Source organism: Staurois parvus, unplaced genomic scaffold, assembly GCF_062004578.1.
Source record: "Staurois parvus isolate SC_StPar_1 unplaced genomic scaffold, SC_StPar_1.0 ptg000147l, whole genome shotgun sequence".
NCBI lineage: Eukaryota > Metazoa > Chordata > Amphibia > Anura > Ranidae > Staurois > Staurois parvus.
Window position 1 is genome coordinate 15,506,784 of NW_028317943.1, and position 19,467 is coordinate 15,526,250.

The 19,467-nt window shown below is 44.4% G+C and overlaps 1 protein-coding gene across 7 annotated transcripts in view; it reads left to right on the plus strand.

The window, feature by feature from the left end:
* OSBPL8 (oxysterol binding protein like 8) overlaps positions 1 to 19,467 on the plus strand; it is a 385,291-nt gene that overhangs the window by 276,499 nt on the left and 89,325 nt on the right. For 2 of the 7 annotated variants that reach the window (XM_089674079.1, XM_089674078.1), the window contains exon 1: positions 16,343 to 16,559. The exons of 2 other annotated variants lie outside the window; for them this stretch is intronic. The gene's annotated coding sequence lies outside the window, so the exon portion shown is untranslated. Of the gene's footprint in view, positions 1 to 16,299; positions 16,560 to 19,467 lie in introns of those variants that run through there. 3 more of the 7 variants (XM_089674077.1, XM_089674081.1, XM_089674080.1) reach the window with 2 other exon arrangements.

Consider the following 19,467-nt stretch of genomic DNA (forward strand, 5'->3'; position numbering starts at 1 on the left):
GATGGCAACTCCCTTGCAGGGAAATTTTTCCAGGAAGTTGGAAAAGCTCCCTTTGTGATACCAAGTGCTCATGACTATCTGAACTGCTTAGTATCACCCTTTTCGAAGTTTAGAATAACACCAAAAATTTCAAAATAAAGGTGTCTCTGACCAGCCTAGGCAATGAAATGCCAATTGTATCTAGTTGCTTTCATAAACAGCTTATCATAGTCTTGTATCCTGTTTAAACATTATCTTAATGCAGTGGTCTCCGAACTATGGCCCTGGGGCCAGATGCAGTCCTTTGCTTAACTCTATCCATCCCTTGGGACACTATTCCTCCCACTGACGCCATCAATGAGGCACTATTCCTCCCATTGATACCGATCATGGAGCACTATATCTCCTGCTAAAACCAACAATGGGATACTATTCCTCCTGTTAGAACTAATGATGGGGGAATGTTTACTCCCACTGATGCCAAGACATTTTCTGCTCACACTGGCCACAGTCTTCGCCCCCCTAAATTCTGGAGGACAGTAAACTGGCCCTTTGTTTAAAAAGTTTGGAGACCCCTGACCTAATGTGTTTCATTCACACGTGCTTATTAAAACGAAGTGTGGTAGACCATGGCTACCATTGAAAATGTATATTTTGTCCATTTTAACATTACTGTTGTTGCAGCTTTTTTCCCTTCAAAGTGAAGGCCTGGCCTTTTTATTAGCTAAAATATGGGCTTCTAAACACCTTAGCTGCTTTGATACGCACAAATTGAGCCAGTTAATAGATATAACCTTTTCTCTTGCTGCTTTTGATGGCCTTGTCAGAATTATCAAGGGTTCTACAAGCTCCAGTGCTTTCTATTTGCTCATAATATTATCTGCATGCACATTAAAATACTGGACTTTTAATGGGAAAGGAAGGATGTATTCCAGCTATCACTGAAACTTGCATTCTTTCTTTATGTCCATCAAAACTAAGCTTTATTCAAAGTAAATCTTTCTTAAAGTGGAACTTTACCCATAACAACTTAATAAAAAAATAATGTTGTTTAACAAGGAACATAAATTCCACATTAATAATTATGGTACCAAAATTAATGTGTGCTGTTGATTGCCTCCAGCATTGCTCCTCTTTCTTCTTGCCGGAGGCTGCCATTTTGCTGAAGCCCAGAGCCCCTGAACAACGCTAAATCTTTTTGGCCTCTACAAATCTGGCACAATGCCTAGAAATAGGGAGCAATTGAGTATATGTGCAGAGCAGAGTTAGACAGTGTATTACTGGATTTTAAACAGTATGGACACTTATTTTTAATGGTTTAAATAGCTGTTCCTGCAAAAGGGGCCAGCCTGAGGTGATCCAACAGGAATTTTCTAACTAAAGTTCCACTTTGAAAGAAATAAGCGTGCTGCCATTACTTCTTTTTTTTTTTAAATGCTTTTTACCTGGCTGCTATGCTGGACCTCTGGCTTTAATGAGGAACTCTGCAAGCTGTGCTCAAAAAAGCCGGTAGATGGCGAAGAACTTGTCAACAGCATTGGCAGTGGTCTCTCTAAAGCTTTTTTCTAATTATTGACCTAAAATGCTCTGTTCTGTGCTATAGCTCTGTGTGGAGGCAGCCATCTTGGAAGAGGCAGGGCTTTGCTTCCTCATATCAAAACCTCCAGCAAAGAGAACAGTGAGTGACACAGTAGTGACATCACTAAAATTCACTCCAAATCTCATAAAACTAGCAGTCAGAGTCAGCCTTAGATTCCACACTGCAGATATTTAGCCTTAAAAGCTGTTGGCGCAGAAGTTCTTGGGCACCCTTATATAGCAAGCAGTGCACTTTTTTTAGGAGGCGTTCCAGACAAAAGCTGAGTGCAGAAATATGCCTGCTAGTTATGTTGTATGGCCTCATCCACCCCTGTGCACAAAGCCTAGGGTTTTTAAAGGAGAAGCTTGGGATAGCTAACATTATAAAATACATACACACCTATATGGCTGCAGCATCAGTTCCCTGCTGGCTGTAAGACTGAGAACAGTCAAGAGTGATCAAATGGCTGCTGATCGCTCAGTTCTTAGTCTTCATTGAGCAGATGCTGCTTAGGCATCTGGGGAGATCCCGACATTGTTGTCGGGATCCCTACAGAGCCTACACCCAGCTCTGTGACGTGGGTCACAGGAGTGCATTTCTGTGACCCAGAAGTATTGCCAAAATAAAGCTTTGGTCATAGTTCTCTTTTAAATGTTCCCCATAACATAAAATATCTACATTTTTTGAGTTCAAGTTCACTTTAATACTTTCTAAGTTACTGATCTGTGCATATGCATATCAGGAAAGTGAGCCAAGAAGTTCTTATCTGCGTACATGTTCTGGGTTATTGACTGAAATGTGTGAAGCCAGCCAGGCTTCTAGCATTTGCAGAAGAAGAAATCAGTAATAGCAGACTGTTTTTTTCAGGTAAGGTTTCCTTTAAATGTGCTTCTGTTGTAGAAGCCCACGTTATTTTTCTGGGAGTATTAGTTTGTTGGAATAGTAAAGTTTGTTTGTTGTCTTAGTGTAAAGCAACACAAATAACCGGGTATCCTAAAAATGTTATGTTGTTGTACAAAGTTTCTTTTCTACACAGTAGTTGTTTTTCAATATTTTTGCCTGCAGTGGTACACTTTTTTTCTTTATCACACAATATTGATTGCTGTTTTAGTTAAGAAATGGCTTAAAAGTATGTTTCAGTCTGAGGGCGGCACTTATGTGAATGTGAAGAACACGGGATATAATCAGCTTATTTAGACTGTAAAGTGTTATTCTGCTGGAGTTTTCAGTGAATTAACATAGGGGTTTATATAATTCTCACATTTTCCCAAGTTCTGCCTCTGCTTGTCATTATGGTATCCATGGAAACAGAATTAGGTATGTGATCCACATTCAATATTCGACAGGATTATGAAATAGCTGTAATAATTTTCGTATTACAAGCAAAACAAACTAAACAAAAAAGCAAATAAATAGGATACAAGTCCCAGTAAATGGCTATTTGTTCTCCTGATGGCTATTTGCGAAGTATTGGGCACTACGTTTGTTTGAACACTGTTGTCCACGTGACTGTATTGTTGAGTTCAACTGATAACATATAGGACAGGGGTATTGAATTCAAATTCACGGAGGTCCACTCAGTAAAATTTTCTTCCAGTAGAGGTCGCATATTTGTGCAAAGACTTAGATCCTTCATATCACAGCCTCCCTCTCCTCTTAGGCCAGGTTCACATCTATGGCTGTGGAACATGTGCGAAATCGCATGCATTCCCGACCCATAGAGAAATGCGCTGCACTTTAGCAGATGCATGGGGGGGCCATTAATTCTTAATGGCATCCCCACACATTGGTACCTACGATACATTTTCGCACGCACCAAACCACATGGTGCTGCAACGCCATGCAGCTTTATGCAGTAAGATTAACAAAAAAGAGATTGGGACCTTTTTCCCTGTATGGGTATGGCAGCCCATTAAAATGAAACGTGTATGCACAGATCTGAATCGAACCTCATATCACAATCCTGTTCTTACATCAGCATCCTCAGTCCCCCTTCATATCACAGTCACTTCCCTTCACATCAGAATTTCCCCTCACATTACTGTCCTCAGCCCCCCTCACATTACTGTCCTCATCCCTCCCTCACATTACTGTCCTTGGCCCCCAATTAATGTCTTCAGCCCCCCCGCCTCATTACTGTCCTCTGTCCCCCTCATTACTGTCTTCTGTCCCCCTCATTACTGTCTTCTGTCCTCTGTCCCTTCATTACTGTCCTTTGCCCCTTCATTACTGTCCTTTGCCCCTTCATTACTGTCCTCTGTCCCACCCATTACTGTCCTCTGTCCCACCCATTACTGTCCTCTGTCCCTTCATTACTGTCCTCTGTCCCACCCATTACTGTCCTCTGTCCCACCCATTACTGTCCTCTGTCCCACCCATTATTGTTCTCTGTCCCACCCATTACTGTCCTCTGCCCCCCCCCCCCCATTACAGTCCTCTGTCCCCCCATTACGGTCCTCAATTCCCCCTTTACTATCCTGAGCCTATCCACTACTGTCCAGAGTCACCCCCAGTTAGTGACCTCGATCCTCCCAGTCACTGTACTCGGTCCTCCCAGTCACTGTGTCACTATCCTCCCAGTCACTGTGTCACTGTCCTCCCAGTCACTGTGTCACTGTCCTCCCAGTCACTGTGTCACTGTCCTCCCAGTCACTGTGTCACTATCCTCCCAGTCACTGTGTCACTGTCCTCCCAGTCACTGTGTCACTGTCCTCCCAGTCACTGTGTCACTGTCCTCCCAGTCACTGAGGCACTGTCCTCCCAGTCACTGAGGCACTGTCCTCCCAGTCACTGAGGCACTGTCCTCCCAGTCACTGAGGCACTGTCCTCCCAGTCACTGAGGCACTGTCCTCCCAGTCACTGAGGCACTGTCCTCCCAGTCACTGAGGCACTGTCCTCCCAGTCACTGAGGCACTGTCCTCCCAGTCACTGAGGCACTGTCCTCCCAGTCACTGAGGCACTGTCCTCCCAGTCACTGAGGCACTGTCCTCCCAGTCACTGAGGCACTGTCCTCCCAGTCACTGAGGCACTTTCCTCCCAGTCACTGAGGCACTTTCCTCCCAGTCACTGAGGCACTTTCCTCCCAGTCACTGAGGCACTTTCCTCCCAGTCACTGAGGCACTGTCCTCCCAGTCACTGAGGCACCTTCCTCCCAGTCACTGAGGCACTTTCCTCCCAGTCACTGAGGCACTGTCCCCCCAGTCACTGAGGCACTGTCCCCCCAGTCACTGAGGCACTGTCCTCCCAGTCACTGTGCTCGGTCCTCCCAGTCATTGAGTCCCTGTCCTCCCAGTCACTGTCCTCGGTCCCCCCAGTCACTGTCTTCGGTCCCCCCAGTCACTGACCCGAGCTCCCTCATTAATGTCATCAGCCCCTCTTTCCTGTCTTATTTTACACAGACAGGGAGGAGGGCAGGTGGCACAGCAGGGTTGGACAGGGGGTGGGAGCTGCAAACTGGTGATTGATTTGCTTGCACCGCCCTGCATCCTAGCAACCAGACACCTGCTTGTTAACTTGAGCAGTCGCTGCCCTCCATCCAGAGCTGTCCAGCCTCCCACTGTTGGGCTTTCTGACTATGAATGGCAGAGGTGATGGCTCTGGGCAGAAGGGCACCTAAATGGCGGGACTGCAGCTATCTGGATAGGACATTGACTTGGTCCACCATTTAGTGATGCATGATATAGGAAATCTATAGGGAATGGCAGTGAGTTTGGTTCTGAGCTACATCGATGAGGATATCTTTTCACCTAATTATTATTGCATTGAATATTTATTATTATTATTAGTGGTAGTAGTAGTCTGATTTTGTATAATTTGTGTTTTATAAATTAAAGCCGAACTCAAAGTAACAATTATATAAAAATCTAAATGATATGGCCCAAAATATTTCTTAAATAAAAACAATGTGATGTGACACCTACAATTGTCAACCACTCCCCCTGTGCAATAGTGTAAAATAAATTCCCTTCAATAGTACCATACACATAAAACTGTACTACAACACACCTCCCTCCCTTGCATATTTAAATACATAAAGTGCAAAAAGCAATGGCATACAGTATTCCAGCTGTAAAATTCACATATGCCATTGATTGATATTGTTTTTTTTTCCTTAAAACATCCGGTGTAGCACTAGCCTAATAACGTGACTGCCAACAAGGGGTTAAAAATCTCAGCAATAGGAAGTTAAAGCCCAGCTCTGGGCACCTTTGTTTATACATTCCAACCTCAGCAGGTGTGCAAAATTGTATGGGGTCTCTTTGTAAGTCATCAGTCACACTGCTGTGGTTTAAAATCTTTGTGTGCGATTTCTGAAGACTTGATTGCTACTTGTGAAGATTTTCAGCAGTTCCTTGCAATTTGCAGTGCGATTTCCATTATACTCTATGTATGTGAAATCGCAACAAAACTGCAGAAAAAGCAATGCAAGAACTACTTTAGAAATTGCGCTGCAGCAAATCGCAAATGTTAAGACACTGACATTCACATTCATTATATGCGATTTCAGGCGCGATTTCAATTCCCAAATTGCACCTGAAATCGCACCTGTATGACCGGGCATTTAGTCATCAGTCACAGAGCTGCGATTTAAGCACAATTTCAGCGTGATTTCAGGTGTGATTTCTGAAGACTTTATTCCTACTTGTGAAGATTTTCAAAAATTTCTTGCAATTTGCAGTGTAATTTCCATTATATTCTGTGCATGTGAAATCGCAACAAAACCGCAAAAAAAGTAATGGAAGAACTATTTTAGAAATCGCTCTGCAGCAAATCGCAAATGTTAAGACACCGACATTCACATTCATTATATGTGATTTCAGATGCTTTTTCAATTTCCAGTTCACACCTGAAATTGCACCACTATAACTGGGCACTTAAAGCGGAGTTCCACTCACCCTGTCAAAAAATAAAAGTCATCAGCTACAAAAACTGTAGCTGCTGACTTTTAAAAAACACACACTCACCTATCCCTTGGTCCCGCGATGTGTCCCCTGCAGCCCGATTTACCTGCCGTCTTCTCTCACTGGGCGCCGGCATCTTCAGTGTGGGCACCCGGCTGTGATAGCTTGCAGCTTCACAGCCGGGTACCCACTGCGCATGCGCGAGTAGCACTGCGCTTCCTGAATGGTCCTGAAGTCTTCTGGGACCTGTCATGTGTCCCAAAAGACTACGGGGAGGGAGGACACCTTCCACTTCTGATCGCCTAGGCGATCGGAGCAGATACCTATCAAATTCGGGTACCCGTTCCCCCCCCCCTGCCCCCCAAAGGTGCCACTCCTTAATGGGGACCAGTCTTTAAAGTGGAATTTCCGCTTTGGGTGGAGCTCCTCTTTAAGCAGTGAATGTGACTTTCACCAAGCGTTCTCTGGTGGATAATCAATTACTACCATTTAATACACGTGGTGCTGGAGGAGTCACCTGCAAAGAATGTTTACTCAATGTTAGATTCATTGCTTTATAAATATGCTCATAAAGAATAAGTTCACCTTTGGCAACATGTTACATGTTCCATCTGTTTTCAGGGTGGAACATGTAACATGTTCCCAATGCTGCAGCCGCTGCACGCTGCAAATACCCCCCCCACCTACCCCCCATTTGTATGGCTCAAATCACACTGCATCCAAGAAGGTGTCAGACCCTTTTTTTTGTCCACACTAGAATCGGATTGCATGGGTATTCACACCCATGTGATCCAATTCTGCACATTGCACCTCGTTTTGCATACCAATTTCAGGGTGTTGTCAACATACACACCCGTAACGGTTTGCATGAAAGGGGTGTGATTGTGATGTGGTGTGGAATTTGCATAGAATCCAGTGTGAATTCCACACCACATCAGTGTGAACCCAGGCTTAGTGACACATTTGTGGCAGTGTGGACATAGTCCTAAGACTTGCACCACATTTATAAAACCTGTGCAATATTTTTATTGTTCTGTTGTGTGCGACAAATTCACATTGTTCGTAGTTTTGACACTTTTGCAGTCTCTTGCTGTTGTGATAAATTCATAAAGAAAAAAACACCATATCGCTGATAAGGAAAAGGGGAGGCAATTAAGGCTTTTTTATGGTAGAGTAAAATGTGTCACGTGTACAGTTGTGACCAAAATTATTCAACCCCCACTGAAATTGAGTGTTTTGGCCAGTTTGACATTGCTTTTGATCATTCAGTCATCTTGCTTACATTTACATTAAAGAGGCACTTGTAGGTCAGACAAATATAACATAACAGTTATAATGAAATAACCACAAATGTCTTTTCTGTGCTCACAGCATTATCAGTTTTATTCAACCCCCAAGTGACATTCAATCTTAGTACTTAGTACAGCATCCTTTTACAGTTATAACAGCTTTTAAACGTGAAGCATAGCTTGACACAAGTGTCTTGCAGCGATCTACGGGTATCTTCGCCCATTCTTCATGGGCAAAGGCCTCCAGTTCAGTCACATTCTTAGGCTTGCGCACTGCAACTGCTTTCTTTAAGTCCCACCAGAGGTTCTCAATCAGATTTAAGTCTGGTGACTGCGATGGCCACTCCAAAATGTTCCAGCCTTTCCTCTGCAACCATGCTCTAGTGGACTTGGAGGTATGCTTGGGATCATTGTCCTGTTGAAAGGTCCAACGTCTCCCAAGCCTCAGGTGTGTGACGGACTGCATCACGTTTCCATCCAATATCTCCTGGTACTGAAGAGAATTCATGGTACCTTGCACACGCTGAAGCTTCCCTGTACCTGCAGAAGCAAAACAGCCCCAAAGCATGATTGACCCTCCACCATGCTTCACAGTAGGCAAGGTGTTCTTTTCATCATAGGCCTTGTTCTTCCTCCTCCAAACATAGCGTTGATCCATGGGCCCAAACAGTTCTAATTTTGTTTCATCAGTCCACAGAACACTATCCCACAACTTTTGTGGTTTGTCCACATGGCTTTTGGCATACTGCAGTCGACTCTTCTTATTCTTTGGAGACAGCAAGGGGGTACGCCTGGGAGTTCTGGCACGGAGGCCTTCATTACGCAGTGTGCGTCTTATTGTCTGGGCTGAAACTTCTGTACCCACATCTGACAAATCTTTTCTCAGTTCCTCAGCAGTCACACGGGGACTTCTCTCCACTCTACGCTTCAGGTAGCGCACAGCAGTCGAAGTCAGCATCTTCTTTCTGCCACGACCAGGTAGCGTTTCAACAGTGCCCTTTGCCTTGAATTTGCGAATGATGCTTCCTAAGGTGTCTCTTGGTATGTTTAACATCTTTGCAATCTTCTTATAGCCATTGCCCTTCCTGTGAAGAGAAATCACCTCTTCTCTTGTCTTCCTGGACCATTCTCTTGCCTTCACCATGTTTGTAACCACACCAGTAAATGTCTAGAAGGAGCTGAGTATCACAGTCATTTTAAAGCTGCCTAATTGGTGCTTATTATGCTTGATTGCTGCTCGGTGACATCCACAGGTGTTTTCAATACCTGATGGAAAGCACCTGTATGAACCTCTGTTCTTCAGAGTGGTAGTCTTTAAGGGGTTGAATAATTGTGGCAATGAAGAAACCACATAAGAACCATTTACTACTGTATTACATAAACAATTGATGTCATTTTAGTTGCATTTGGGTAGTTACAACGTCCTTGTAGGATTTGATTCTGAATACAATTCCAAATGTACACTATAGTCCCTAAACCCCTTTACAGCATTGGGGGTTGAATAATTTTGGTCACAACTGTAAGTATTGGGAGTGATTCAATAAAGCGTTTGCGTTGCTTTTCTGATGTTATAGCTGTATTAGAAAGTTCAGTGCCAAATTCATGAAAGCCATGCAACAGGTTGCAAAATGATTCCATTCTGCCGCTGTGGCTGCAATCAATTATTACGAAATACCACCATTTCAGTGATAAGAAAATGAGGCCGCTTACATGTTGGAGTAAGAATTGTGTTGCAAATACAATTCTGTCTGGAAAAATTCTGCAACAGATTCATATACACCTTAGGCATCATTCACATCTGGCCATTCAAAATCATGGGTGGAATCACTGCAGTTTGCCTGCGATTCCAAATTGCACTGCAATCACGGCAAAATGTGGCACAAATGTTTTTGCCTACGATTAATTTTTTAATGGCACCTCAAACAGTGAGATTTTGCTAAGATTGTCACGCTCCAAATCACATCGCATGAAGCTTGTTGCACAAAAAGGAGCAGGAGCTTCTTTTGGATGAAAAGCTTTGCAAGATGCGGTTTGCTAGGATTGGGGTGCTATAAATCGCACAATTGTGACAAAACTGCACCACGTTTGAAGTGCCATAAAAAATGAATGCCACACAAGCATGCGTGTTGGCTTATGCCTTGATTGCAGTGTAATTTGGAATCACAGGTAGAATCACCGTGATGCCGCCTGCGATCCCAAATCGCCAGTTGATAATGGGACCTTACAGTTTCACTGATCTGTAAGTTCCACCTTTTCTTGCACTGAAGGGAAGCACATATCTAAGTGGTGTCTACAAGATGCTTTATAAATTACAGGGATAGAGGGGGGGGCTATGCAGTAAGGCATTTGCAAAACTTTTCTGGCAATGTGGATGTAGTCAGATGCGCCAAATTAAAGTATAACTACAGGCAAAATATTTTTTTTTTTTGAGGGGGGGGGGTGTAGAGTGGGGAGGGATTGGAACCCCTGTCAGTTTTTATTGTTGTCTGTGCCCCCATTAGGGAGATTCATCCTCTTGATCTGTCCTGTTTACCATTCTCATTGAGCCTTGGTTCACATCTTTGTGGTGCGGTATATCGCATGTGAACTGCACCGCATTCCTGTGCAAATCACATGCAATTTGTGTGAGGTGCGATTGGAGCCATACATTCTGTATGGCTCTTTTTGCATCGCAGCCGCACCAAAAACGTGCAAGACCCTTTTTTGGGTCCGCACTAGAATCGGATCGCATGGGTATTCACACCTTGGAGATCTGATTCTGAATCGCACTGCGTTTTGCGGACCGCTTTCGGAGTCTTGACTTAACATACACACCCGCATCGGTTTGTATGAACAGGGTGTGATTCTGATGCAGTGCGGAATTCTCACTGAAAACTGCAAATTCTGCAACGCATCAGTGTGAACCAGGGCTGAAAGTAATGAAAATTCCAAATTTTGGGTTGCCCCCTGAAAAGTAATGGAGGGGAAATCTTCCAGTGGGGACACTAGTTCTGGTAACCTGGGGGTCCCCAAGGAATTCCCTTAATTTACAGGGATTTCCTTTCACTTCCTATTTGGCTATGAGACAGGAAGTGTAGGGAAATCTCTGAAGTGGGACACAAATGGCAGAAAAAAATCCTGAAAGAAGTTCTAACCCTCCCTTATAATCCCCCCTATCCAAAATGAAAAAACAGTTTTGCATATAGTTCTACTTTAATGGAACATGTGACATTTTCATTTTTGGCACTGATCTGTGCGAAAACTTCAAGGTCTTATGTCACGTACCTGGTCGAGGCTAAGCTGACCAGAGGGCTTTCCTTTAAATCTCCTGTCCTGTTTCTCCTTGAGGTGGTGACAGGATATAACCGGGCATGGAGTGGCACGGATGCTTTGTAGGAGATCCTGGCCAAAAGAACCTTGCAGCAGGCAGTCTAACGAGCTGCCCGATGCGAAGGCACAGCAGCAGGTGCAGAACCGCGGGCAGATGTAGGATACTCTGGCAGATGTGGAGCCACTGTAGCAGGTGCAGAACCGTGGGCAGATGTAGGATACTCTGGCAGATGCGGAGCCACTGTAGCAGGTGCAGAACCGTGGGCAGATGTAGGATACTCTGGCAGATGCGGAGCCACTGTAGCAGGTGCAGAACCACGGGCAGATGTAGGATACTCTGGCCAATGTGAAGGCACAGCAGTAGGTGCAGAACCACGGGCAGATGTTGGATACTCTGGCCGATGCGAAGGCACAGCAGCAGGTGCAGAACCGCGGACAGATGTAGGATACTCTGGCAGATGCGGAGCCACTGTAGCAGGTGCAGAACCGTGGGCAGATGTAGGATACTCTGGCAGATGCGGAGCCACTGTAGCAGGTGCAGAACCGTGGGCAGATGTAGGATACTCTGGCCAATGTGAAGGCACAGCAGTAGGTGCAGAACCACGGGCAGATGTAGGATACTCTGGCCGATGCGAAGGCACAGCAGCAGGTGCAGAACCGCGGGCAGATGTAGGATACTCTGGCAGATGTGGAGCCACTGTAGCAGGTGCAGAACCGTGGGCAGATGTAGGATACTCTGGCAGATGCGGAGCCACTGTAGCAGGTGCAGAACCGTGGGCAGATGTAGGATACTCTGGCCAATGTGAAGGCACAGCAGTAGGTGCAGAACCACGGGCAGATGTAGGATACTCTGGCCGATGCGAAGGCACAGCAGCAGGTGCAGAACCGCGGGCAGATGTAGGATACTCTGGCAGATGTGGAGCCACTGTAGCAGGTGCAGAACCGTGGGCAGATGTAGGATACTCTGGCAGATGCGGAGCCACTGTAGCAGGTGCAGAACCGTGGGCAGATGTAGGATACTCTGGCCAATGTGAAGGCACAGCAGTAGGTGCAGAACCACGGGCAGATGTAGGATACTCTGGCCGATGCGAAGGCACAGCAGCAGGTGCAGAACCGCGGGCAGATGTAGGATACTCTGGCAGATGCGGAGCCACTGTAGCAGGTGCAGAACCGTGGGCAGATGTAGGATACTCTGGACGATGCGAAGGCACAGCAGCAGGTGCAGAACCGCGGGCAGATGTAGGATACTCTGGCCGATGTGAAGGCACAGCAGCAGGTGCAGAACCGCGGGCAGATGTAGGATACTCTGGACGATGCGAAGGCACAGCAGCAGGTGCAGAACCACGGGCAGATGTAGGATACTCTGGCCGATGCGAAGGCACAGCGGCAGGTGATGAACCGTGGGCAGATGTAGGATACTCTGGCCGATGCAAAGGCGCAGCAGTAGGTGCAGAACCACGGGCAGATGTAGGATACTCTGGCAGATGCGGAGCCACTGTAGCAGGTGCAGAACCACGGGCAGATGTAGGATACTCTGGCAGATACGGAGCCAGGCAACAAGCAGGTGGGTGCAGGATGTCAGGTGGTCACGCAGGTATCAGCCATGCAGCAGAAGTGCAGAATCAGGAACCAAAACAGAGTCAGAGCCAGGCTGGGGTCAGTATTGGGCAAGGAGAGAAGGTACTACAACAGCAGGCATAAGGCAGGGTTAGATCACAAGCCACAATCGGCAATGGGATATCAGGAACAAGCAGGGTCAAGCAAGCCGAGCAGTACAATATCAGGTCATAAACGGTAAAAGAGGACGGCCACTCAGCAATCCTCTGCTCTGGAGCCACTTTAAATAGGCAAATGAGCGCCAAGTATTCACACTCACTTACGCTAATGCATATGCGCACAGGTTAGGGTATGTCTAGTTGACACTTGAGAATTATTATGAGCATGCGCACATCTTCGCTCACGACTTCCCTGACATCTTATTTCTGACACTTTTCCTCTCTGTCTGCAATTCATAAAGAAATGCTGTCATACCTGTGAAACAGAAAGTGGAAGTTAATAAGGTTAGCGTCACACTATTTGCACTTTCCCTGTGGCCACGTTTGTGTGGGTAGAGCAGCCCATGGTACCTTTGGAAAATGCAGGAAAAATGTCCCTGCATCTTTTCAAAAATCTCAGCTGCAGGGAAAGAGCATAGTGCTATGCGATTCCCAGTATGGGAAAACGCACTGCAGCGCCCCTGTGCATCTGCTAACAGCAGCACATTTTTGCTGAGGGTGCAGGAAAATGTGCGATTTACGTGCGGTGCCACACCTACATACATATGAACCTAGCCTAAAGGCTGCTACACCTTTCAACAGAAACTGGCTGACATTCGGCCCGTGTGTAAAGCAGCCTGTCTGACAGAAGCTGGACTGACACCACTGTCAGAACACAATAGCTCAGCGGGGGAGATTGCAGCACTAGCATCATTTAGTTAGTAAGGCAGCCTCTCCGTTTTTTTTCTTGCTCAGCCGGCTGGGTTGAACGAAAAAAAAACTACCCACATAAGACCCCTTTTGTGTTGGAGTAAATTGTGTAGCATGTGTAAATAGTAGAATATATAGCATATGGACCGCGCATAAATCGTGCAAACAATATAACCTTAGTAACAATCCATATATAATGAGTGATAAACTTCTATACAGTCCCAGTATGTGAAAATAAAGTGCAAACGTGCTAGATTCTTGATTGTGAGCTCTGTATTAGGGCTCATGTACACTGCAGCTGATAAACTCACGTTTAGGAGCTTTTCTGCGTTTTTTCTCAGCAGCCCCTGAACTCTCCCTAATATTTTCCTATGTGTCCATGTACACTATGTTGTTTACAGTCGTTTACAGGCAGTTGAGTTTACAGTTGTTTTTTTGAATGCAGAAAACTTGCGTCAAGCAGTCGATTTTATCAGCGTTTGAAACGCAAAACACTTGTAAACGCGGCTAACCGCATTTATAGGCATTTCCATTTGAAATTTTTCTTTAACTCTTCCATGTTCAGATGCTGTCCAGAGCCTTTTTTCATCATGAAAAATGCATGCAAAGTGTTTTCCCAATACTTAAATGGACCTGGTACACCATACTTTGAGGTTTTGCATGACAGAAAATATGTTAGACACTGCTGCAATACTTTCTGCACAGAAATGAGCTGGAACACATCCAAACACCACAAAAAAAAGAAAAAAAACCACAGCTAATCTCAACAAATACTGCTCTCTTTGCTTCTGCTGTCTTTATTTCTCTCAAAATGTCTGAAATAGTTAAATTTTTAATGTTTTTCAGTGCATTCTGGGCATTTTGGAAGGTCTCCTGAGGTGAACTTTAAAAAAAACACTTATAAATGTGCATAAACGTGGTATGCAAACATGGCTAAACAGACGTTTTTTAACCTACGTTTTCCAGCAGTCAGTTTCCATCGTTCCGAAGTGTCACGTGTACAAGGGGCCTTAAAGTGACAGGTGCTCCACTGTGCTCAAACTGGTGTCTCACATGGATTTGAACTTACCATCATCCCATGACCACCTATCTCTAGGATGGTCACTTGTGCTTTGTTGGGACTAGCCCAGTAACAGCGTTATGTTATGGTAACCAATGTATCTTCTTGATGTCAGGTGGCCATTGTACTATACACAACCAGCATGTGGGGATCCACCCTCCAACACAATCCTGAGCCAGTGGCCACGGGTTCATAATATTTTTTATTCATAAGTTCAGCAGATTTGTTTTCTACTTCTCTTGTAAATATTGTGTAACAGACAAAAATTCTGTCCAAGATAATTCTTCAACAAATTTATGTACAACTTCCCAACTTGTACATGAGTGTATTACAAGTTGCACCATTTGTTGTGTTGTTATTATTATTATTATACAGGATTTTTATAGCTCCAACAGTTTGCTCAGTGCTTTACAATATGATGGGAGACAATACAGCAACAATACAGTTCAATGCAAGAGGGATAGGAGGGCCCTGCTCCTTGGAGCTTACAATCTAGAAGGGAGGGGCTAGTGATACAAAAGGTAGTAACTGTTGGGGATGGACTGGTAGGAAGAGTAGAAGATTCCATTATTAGCTGAGGGCAGGATAGGCTTCCCTGAATAGATAGGTTTTTAGAGATCGCCTAAAAGTGAGCACAATAGGTGATAGTCTGATAAATTGGGGTAGAGAGTTCCAGAGTATGGGGAAGCTCTGGAGAAGTCCTGGAGACGAGCATGGGAGGAGGAGACAAGGGAGCTAGAGAGCAGGAGGTCGTGCGAGGAGTGGAGAGTACGGTTTGGGTGATATTTGGAGACCAGATTGGTGATGTAATTTAGGGCAGAGTTATAAATGGCTTTATATGTTATTGTTAATGGTTTTCATTTTTAATAGGAGGAAGCTTTCTAATAATTTTCTATCACGCTTTTTATGAATTTATCTTTATCTCTTTATCCTGAGTTTATACCAGTAAGAGAGTTGTCTCTTAAAACTGTTAATATCTTTAGGTATACATGCTGGTCTGTACAAACGTATGCTTCTAGGTGTACATCCTGGAAAATGATGTTTAAGCCTGGGTTCACATACGTGCTGCTCCGTATATCGCATTTGATTCGCACAGGAACTGCACCGCATTCCTGTACAGATCACATGAGATTTGTGTATGGTGCTATCGGAGCCATACATTTTCTATGGCTCTATTCGTACCGCACCTGCACCAAAAACATGCAGGACCCTTTTTTGGTCCGCAGTAGAATCGGATCGCATAGGTATTCACACCTATGCGATTCGATTCTTCGCATTGCACCGCGTTTTGTGGACCACTTTCGGGGTGTTAATAACTTAACATACACACCCGCAGCGGTTTGCATGAATGGGGTGCGATTCTGATGTGGTGCAGAATTTGCACTGAAAACGCTGTGAATTCTGCATCGCATCAGTGTAAACCAGGGCTAAGAGTTTTATCTGTGTGCAGATATCCAGCTGTAGGAATTTGCCCAGCAATTGATAAAGCTGAGTCCTTGCCATCTGCTCTGTAGTGAAGTTGAGGCTGACTTGTAGGCTGTCCTGTCTTTGTATACATTCAAATAGAAATGATCAGGAATGCAGCCTGTGCAGGGTTTCACCTGACCTGGTCGCCCTTCTATTCTGACATCCTGGCAAGGCAGGGACCTCAGTGTGTGCTGCCTATATGAATAGGAAGGAAATGTGATCGGGGAAGAAGTCCACGTCTCTTGGCTGGGAGGAGCTGAGGAGGGATCTGGGTGCCTGAAGAGTAGTCTCTCCAGCATAATCACAGAGACCCAGAGCTCGCACTTCCCTCCATGTAATGACTCTGTATGGAAGCATGCCCAGGCTTTAGGATTAGAAGGTGAGCAGGGGAAATTCTTCACGGGAATGGCTGCTTCAGGAACACAAGAGCATTAACTCTGCAATATGAGCACCTTTTTCCTTTTGGATTTCTGGTGCCCTTGAGTAAAAATCTGTGACAACAGAAGGCAAGTATGTAGCCAAGGCAGCTTGTTGATTCATGCAACAGTGTGTGTGTGTGCTGCGTGCAAGAGCAGACTGCAGTGATTTCACTAGCTGGAGGTTGTGTTCTGCATGCTGTGGACTAGTTTGTGGTGAGCTAACTTCCATTATCCATGGTCGGGGAAGACACAGATCTGACATGGGGTAGCAGAGCCATCAGACTCAGCTGGACTCTTGGACAGCTGAGATGTCCACGTCCGATAAGTTTCCCTTTCAGCAATTCCTCCATATTACTCTGTACATGGCACATCAGTTTCTGCCATTGGAATACCTCTAGTCTTATGCCAGTTTAGTGTTTGTATAGATGTGTCAGTTCTGTTGTGATCAGAAAAGAAACAGATCTAAGAGATCTTGGAGCACAGAGGTGTATGGAACGTCTGTAATGTAATCATTCCGAGCACCAGATTGCTAAAGGAAAGTTGTACTGTCATAAAACTAGGAGACTTATTTCTTAATGGCCTGTAAAAGAGAAGTGATGATGTACAGAGTGCAGATTAGCAATTTTATTATGTTCTTTTGTTGACTATGTACTAGCCAACTAGCCAGCATAATGTGGCCAGCTGTCTGCCTGTTGTTTGTTAGCTTCTCCCCCACAGCTTGGACCTCTCTGTATTCATCAGATGATGTCTGGGCTTTTGACATGTCTTTCATACTGTTTAGCTGTCAGTTGCATGCTGTTCCATTTCCTTCTTCAATGGCTTTTAGCATGGTTTTGTCCCTTTTAGAAACCAAATCTTATATATGTACCGTGTACAGATTTGGGCACTATTTTTTTTTTCGAGAAAATTACATTTCAGCATTGTGTTTTAGTTCCCCTAGCCCATGAGTTGTTAGGGTTAACTTTGTAATGTACTAGCATCTGCAGCTTTATGGAAAATGACCCAACAGCGAAATCCTAGCACCACGAAGCAGTTCAGAGGCTCCGGCAAAGATAAGTCATGGCACGAGATGTGGATGTTTGCTGCTCATAAGGGAAAGAACAGGCTTCTGGGAAATGGGGACACCGTCTGCCATGAGCTGGGATTTCTCAAACCCCTGTGCATTAAATCCTGGTGTATACCAGAACACCATAATATACATGAATTCCCTAGACATTAAACTCATCCGGAGGACACTCATTATTGCCCTTAACAAGGTAGCAATAATCAGTTCACCTAAATGACTCTTTCCAGGTAACCATTGTAAATAAACTTTAAGTACATCACTGAAAGGAAAAAAATGGTCAATATCTATCCCCTTGTTTATTTAAGGTAAACAGAGATTGGACTGTCGGTCGATATTATTTGCACGTAAATTCACATTTCATTCTCTGTACAGATCAAGTAGTTGAGGTAGTCAAATCATGCAAATCTTTTTGAAAGGAGTGATTTCTAGTCAAATTAGTCAGATGTAATGAGAGGCGATGAGCAGTCTTGATAGGCTTGATGGAAAAGGAGACAATGCTTCAACATTATTCGGCCAATTTAGGAATAGCGCTGTAAACCATAGCAACCTGTCAGCAATCACTCAGCATTATTACACTAATGAAGGGTGAAAGCTGAATGGGTGACTGACTGCACTCTGCACATCATCTGTTATTCCATTGCCTTGTAACACGCATCTATACACAAGAACAAAACATAATATGTTCCAGCTTACCAGTTTTTAAAACTGGTGGCTGCATTAGTTTTTTTTTTTTCAGGCTTTTATCCCTTCATTTTTACCTGTTGATCCTGCCAGTAACATATTTCCTTTCCTAGAGTGAGAATGGTCACTTGCTATACTGTTTCCATGGGGGAGTTGTGTTGTCACTTCAAAACAAGACTAAAAACACTTCCCCCTCTCCTGTCCTTACCATAGAGGGGAGGGGAGTTTTTTAGTCTTCAAAGAAATAGCTGGGAATATTATAGCTAAAGGGAATGCAGAACAGGACGTTCTGGTAGGATCATCAGGTTTTTCTACACGTATCAAACAGATATAAAAAAAATGTTCAATTGTATATTTAAAAGACCAAAGTGGACACAATTGGAGAAGCTCCTTCTTAGGGTTTCCATACACTTAAATCCATATACTTTCATGCCATTTGACATATCGGTGGGTTTTATGATAGGCTCTTTAACGTGATATTAAAGGATTTTTTTTTTAGCTAAAAAAAAAAGATGTTATACATACAACAATATTGCACATGGTGGCCCCTTACCTCCTCCTGTGGGGTCCCCTGCCGATGTTGTCTGCACCTTCTTTTTTGTGGGTGCCCCTATAGCAAGTCATGTGCTATGGGGACACACACGGGGGTGCACTCCCTAATGGGCTGTGTGTGTGCCCTGGTCCCTCCTCACAAGATTTGATTGACAGCAGCAGGAACCTGTTGCTTTTGCTGAAATCATAGTCTCCTCTGAGGCCAGGAAGAGAGAGCAGCAGCGCTGCAGTCAGCACAATGGTTGATTGAGAGAGTGTTTAGGGATTGGAAGGGGGGGGGGGCAGGTAATGGAAGGCTTTTTACCATAATGCAGAGAATGCATTTGTGTAAAAGAAAAAAAAACAAGTTTAGAACCATTTTAGCTGGTTATGGAGTCCTAGCTGGTGTTTTACAGCCCATCTCACAGACTGGGGTTAACACCTATTTCATATTTGCTACATGTTCTCATTCACACAGCATGACTATTAAAAAATTCAGCTTGCCTTTTTTAGATATCTTTCTATTCTGGAAATTCCAGCACTGTAAAATCCTACTAGTTGTCTTTATTTATGCGGGGGGCTAGACAGCTGTGTTTTCCACAATTAACCCTGTCTGTATTGTGCTAGCAAATATCAGTTGTAAACTAGATTTGAAAGTTGGGGCTGTCTGACCTAACAAAGGGTTAAAGTAGAATTCCAGCCTAACACTATGCTTAAAAAT